This window comes from Wolffia australiana, chromosome 5 (genome assembly GCF_029677425.1).
Source record: "Wolffia australiana isolate 7733 chromosome 5, ASM2967742v1".
Taxonomy (NCBI): Eukaryota; Viridiplantae; Streptophyta; class Magnoliopsida; order Alismatales; family Araceae; genus Wolffia; species Wolffia australiana.
The window spans coordinates 1,317,701-1,323,680 of record NC_135839.1 but is presented as its reverse complement, the minus strand read 5'-3'; the positions used below and the strand labels follow the sequence as shown (position 1 = coordinate 1,323,680).

The 5,980-nt window shown below is 47.8% G+C and overlaps 1 non-coding gene across 1 annotated transcript; it reads left to right on the top strand.

Moving 5' to 3' along the window:
* The first annotated feature begins 410 nt into the window (after positions 1 to 410).
* LOC144704014 (small nucleolar RNA R71) lies at positions 411 to 519 on the top strand. The gene has a single exon (XR_013581707.1). It is a non-coding gene; the product is annotated as a small nucleolar RNA R71 (small nucleolar RNA).
* Positions 520 to 5,980: the final 5,461 nt, after the last annotated feature.

Sequence of the window (5,980 nt, the reverse complement as noted above, 5' to 3'; positions counted from 1 at the left end):
GGTTGAAGGCCTTCACTTCTTCCTCCATGGCCTGGCAAGCCCCATCTTCATGATCTCTGCTGAAACAGAGAGAGCAAATTTTAGCTTTCATGATTGGAAAGTTATTAAGAAAGACGTTTCTCAATGTGGAGGTGAGCTCCTCCAATTTCTGATTTGTCTCTTTGAGGCCTGCTTGTAGCTCCACCTCCTTGGCATTAACTTGCAGCACTCCTGCCCTCTTAGGCTGTAGATTTATCCCATTCTGATTTGCTCCAATTTCCTGCAGATCAGTTTCTGCAACTCTCTCCAAAATATCAAAGACTTCATCTTTATATGCAGTATAAAATGTTCCGCCGGTGGCTAAGTTCACCTTATTTTTCATGAAATCTGAAAGGGATTCATAAAAGATTTGGGCTAGTTGGCAGTTTTCAATTCCATGATGAGGGCATTTCCTCATCAATTCATTGAACCTCTCCCATGCTTCACTAAAAGCTTCACCGTGATGGGGATGGAATTTGTGTATCTCTCTTCTATAAAAATGTGTTTTGGAGAGAGGGTAAAATTTCGGCAGAAACTTTCCCTGCATCTTATCCCAGGAATTGAAAGTGATTCCTAAGTTACGGTACCAAGAGAAAGGTTTATCTTTTAATGTTAGAGGAAAATATTTCATTTTTAGCATTTCTGTAGATAATCCTGGAACGTTTTGGGAAGAACATCTCATGTGGAAATCATCTAGAAATTCCAAGGGATTTTATGCAGACAATCCATTAAATTCAGGTAAGGATTGTATCAAGGCATTGTCATACCTGAACATGATACCCTCACCTATGTTCAGATTTACATCCGTTTGCCTCAAGCTTCCAGAGGGTGTTGATCTGTCCAGCATAGTTCTTCTTCTCTCATGCTGTTGACGTCCTTCTTCTGCCATGTTTTCCTGCTGATTTTCTGGTTCTGTGATTGTAGATTCTGGAGTGGAGTCTCGCGTAGCATTCTCTGCAGATCTCTCACCGGCTTTAGACCTTGTCAATACCATAGACTTCAGAAGAAAGTTAGAAGGACAATAAGCTGAGGATTTTCAAGTCATGCAGCTTTAGGAGAATAAATCAACCAACAATTGAAAAGAAAAGAAAATATTACTACTGTTCTACCGTGCTCCCCGGCAACGGCGCCAATTGATATGCCCAAATTATGGTCTGCTTTACTGGTTATTGATGAGCTCAGTTTTAGGGTGTTTTTTTACTGGTTATTTATCAATTGAATTCGTGTGAGGATTGAGCTTATGCAACGAAATTTATAACCTCACAGCCTTTGGCAAGCCAGGGTCAATCCACAGGAAGCAGAGAAAACAGCAGAAAATTCTTTTCTATTAAATCAGTCTATTAAGTTCTCTAATTCCAAGTGTTAATCTCTGTAGAAATTTTCTTCAGAATAAGTTGCAGAGAATTCCTTAAAAGTAATGATTCAGCTAATTCTTCAGTCAAATTATCTTCAGTTAAGTTTTACGGAGATATCTTGGCAAAACTCAATTGAGCAGAACCGTCAGCAGAGAAATTTTCTTTGTTGACGGTTCGCTTACGCCCTGTGAGGCAATTGAGCAAACACCCTGCAGGTGTTTGTGCACGCGCGAACGCCGGCGCGCGGGTGAGCCTGCTCGCGGCGCTGCTGCACGCGGGCGAGCCTGGGCGCGGCGCTGCTGCAAGACGGCGAGCTCGCGCTGTGGCGCCACGGCGCTGGCGCTGGGCGCACGGCGAGCCTGCTCGCGGTGCTGTTTCGCGCGGGCGAGCTTGCTCGCTGCTTGGATTGCTGGCAACCTAGGCTGAGGCCTGGGTTGCTAGCAGTTGGAAATTCTGTAGGGAAGGATTTCACAATCGGATGCGAGAACAATGAAACTTTTGCTAGACAGAATGGAAAATGATTCAATCAACTATGGGATTCGAAATCAAACGTAACCAAAGGAACAACAGAAATTGGAAATGCTGAAGACAGCTTGTGATCTTCAGCCCAACCCTGATTGTCTTAGAAGGGAGAAGAAGATTGTACCAAAACCGAAACGCTCACGCCTCCTTGTGTCACTCCTTCCGGGCAAGGCGACGATCGTCGTGCTCCAGCTACTCCTCGGCTTGCTTCTCTCCCAGCTCCAATGCTCATCAGCCTTGGAGGGTCTGCAGAAATCCTTTCTCTCCAAGCCCTAGCTTCCTTGAGAGAAATTCTGGACAACTTAAAATCAACTCTCAAGAGGGTATTTATAGGTTTCTCTTAAGTCATGCCCAAGGGCATTTTCGTAATTTTTGCATCTTTGAATTTTCGCCCGCTCCTCTTGATCCTCGTCTCTTTCCTTGATCTTCTTAACCTGTCTCTGAATGTTTACTAACCATAAAATGTTAAATATAATCCACTTGATTCAAGGGATCAAGTGGGGTTAGTAATTTCATAAAATGATGCATATGCATGATATTAGCATGAATTAACATTATAATTTTGATGAATGAAAGCTAAAAAGTTTAATTATTTGATGACATATTTGAGAGTCATCAGTTATTGACTAGTAAATCGTGTGAGGATTTGAGCTATGCAACAATATATTTAACCTCACAGCCTTAGGGCGAGTAAGATATCGATCCACAAGGAGCAGAGAGGAAGTAATAATAATTTTCTTTCAGTTCAAATTAAGCTATCATACACTGTATCGAGCCTCAACAAACTGTTAAATTATCTTCAGTGTAGATCTATAGGATGTCCTTGAATAGAGTCAGCTCCACAAAATCTTCAGTAAAGAACCCCTTTACTTGCACATTCCTCCCTGCCCTTTGGGCAATTTCACAAGCACTTAGCAGGCGCTCTTGTAGCGCCCTCTGCTCGCGGCCTTAGCCACTTGCAAAAGAGCTTGCAGGTGCGTCTACAGGCTCTGCGCGCACACGTGCAGCATACTGCACGTGGGCGCACCTACGCATTGCACTTGCGGTGCGCGGGCGTGGCTTGCGCGCAGCACCTGCTGTGCGTGGGCTCTGCCTGCGCACGGCAATTGCAGTGCGTGGGTGTGCCTGTGTGCGGGTGCTGCAATGCGCGGGCTTGTGCAGCGTTGGCTGGAGGCAACCTTGGATGTGCGCAGCGCTGCTGTGCATGTCCTTGGTTGCCGGCGGCCTAGAATGCACTCAACCCTTGGTTATGCACACTTTGCTGCTATAGAAAAGCTGTAGATTTTTGGGGAAAACGAGAGGGAGAACGATGCGAACAAACAATGAACGTTCAATCAACTAAAACAAGAACAACATCAGTTGGACTCGTTGGAAGAGCACTGGTGTGTCTCTTCCAACCCAACCTGGATTGTCTGAAAGGGAGAGAAGTACACAGTTGCTGAAACTTGCGAAATCTCTCCAACCTTGTGTCACGATCCTTGCGGCAAGGTGGAGATCGTCTAGCTCAAGTTACTCCTCAGCTTGCTCCTTCTCTCTAGCTCCAATGCTCATCAGCTCTTGGAGGGTGCAGAACCCTTCTTCTCCAAGCCCTAGCTTGTTCAGTTGGAAAATTCTGGACAACCTAAAATGAACCCTCAAGAGGCTAATTATAGGTTTCTCTCATTTGTGCCTCTTTGGGATTTTAGGGCCTTTTCTTCCTTAGAGTTTTTCGCCAGCTCCTCTTAGTCAAATGCATTTCTCTTGATGCTTGATCCATATCTGAACTCATTAAATCCAATAAGTGAGATCTAATCCACTTGATTCAAAGAATCAAGTGGGGTTAGTAAGTATGAAAATAATGGACATGGAATATAACTAATATGGATTAAAGTGATGCAAATGATACTTTAATGCTCAAGAAATTCTTAATAATCGATGACATATTGAGAGTCATCAGTAGGCGTGCGTAAGGGACGGTGGCGATTAGTGGCCGAAAGGGATGGAGAGGCGCACGACGGACATAGCGCACGAGCTGTCACGGCGGCACGGCGAGCATGCACGCACATATGGGCAGCGTGCGTGCGATGGGGCGCGCGGGCAGGTGCGCAGGGCTCAACGGCCGCGGCCCACAACGTGCGCTGCGTGCAGCGGGCGCGTCGCGCAGGTGGACAGGTGTTCTGTCGTGGGCGACACCTGCGGCGAAGTGCTAGACGTGACAAGGTGATGTGAAACGCCGACGGTCGGGATCGATCGGCGCGTTTCACGTCACAGGATTATGATGCAAATGTATGGGATGTAAGCCAAATGATGAGAAAATACGAATGAGCAGATAAGGACTTGACGGATAGCGACGTCGGCCGTACCGATCAACGTCAGAGGAGTGATCCTAAGATCAAACTCCCAATGACCCGCTGGACCTACTAGACGTCTATTGAGGGGCGTCTAACAGCCCTGGAGCATTCGGCGTCCAAGTCGGATGACAGTCCGTCTACCACAAGAATCCCTACGCTCGACACGGTGGCTAGTCCTATCCGATGATGTTCGAGAATATCGCGGTATCGGACGCGATAGGGGAAGATGAGACTGTCGAAGATAATGATACTGGATTTTATGGAGGGGAGACGAGACTGACCTTTGTATCGCTTAGTCCAAGGCGTCCAAGTTGTCGAGCGGATACTTAGTGTCGGATCGTGCGGGCGAGTGTCGTTGATGAGGATGAAACCGGGTGTGGACGGTGCGGTCGTAACTACCAGCAGAGAGCTGAGTCCACGGGTGGCGTGTAGCAAGAGTCGGAGCAGAGGATGCACAAGGTGTGCGCTTGGCTGGTGCACGGCGCAGCCGTGTGGACGGGCAAGACAGTGAACCAAGTATCGTGGGAATAGTCGTGTGGGTGGGGCAGAAAACCAAGAAATCGGTTATGGCGTAGAGGGTGGGAGTCAAGAAATCAAGAAAGATGAGGGCGATGGGAGGGCGAAGGGGAGGACGAAGGGGAATCAAGGAGATATGGTGAGATCAAGAAATCAAGAAATCAAGAAATCAAGAAATCAAGAAATCAAGAAATCAAGAAATCAAGAAATCATGAAATCAAAAAATCAAGAATTCAAGAAATCAAGAGGAAAGAAAGGTGGACGATCAAGAAAGGCAAGAGGAGGCGGTTGGGAATCAAGAAACGATGGGAAAAGGAGGGTGGGCGATCAAGAAAGGCAAGTGGAGGCGGTTGGGAATCAAGAAACGATGGGGAAAGGAGGGTGGGCGATCAAGAACGGCAAGAGGAGGCGGTTGGGAAACAAGAAACGAAGGGGAAAGGAGGGTGGGCGATCAAGAAAGGCAGGGGTAGTGGGAGGGCGATCAAGAAAGGCAATAAGAGGTGGTTGGGCGATCAAGAAGTGTAGCGGAAGGGGAAAGGGCGATCAAGAAAGGGTAGGGGAAGCGGTTGGGCGATCAAGAGTTTCAAGAAAATGGAGGATGAGAATGGGTGGCGTTCAAGAATCGGCGGGAAAGATCAAGAAATGGGGTTAGATGATCAAGAAGCAAGGGTGAAGGGGTGGCGTCCAAGGAAATGTGGGCGAGATGGGCTGGATGAAGGAGAAGGGGGGGGGGTTGGTTGTGGTGGAAGATGGGCAGGGGGGGGATCAAGAACCTGGCTCGCGTCGGGTTCTTGATGGTCGGGGCAATGCTCCCTCCACGGAGCGGATTCCCAGCTTGGTGGCGGCGTCGATGACGTTCAGGAGCCTCCAAGAATTCCCGGAGTGATCTCGACGGAGACTCTTCTCAGCCCTGAAGGACAGCGACTTCTTGAAAATCTTTAACCCGTGCCGGAGTGATCTCGATGGCACGCTTCAGCACGATCCTCCCGGAGTGATCTCGACGGAAGAAACATGGGCTCTACGCACGGAGTGATCTCGACGTGGGGTGGGGCTAGCCAAACCCCCTAAACTACTCTCTACGATGGGGGGGGGACGAATTGTGAATAAACTTTTCAACAATGACTCCAAGGTGTTCCTTGGGCATGCCATCCCCTTATATAGTGAGGATGGGTGCCAAGTGAACGTGGGAGAGGACGAACCGTCGCGAGACGTGGTTTGGTCTCTCCTTATAAATTCAAA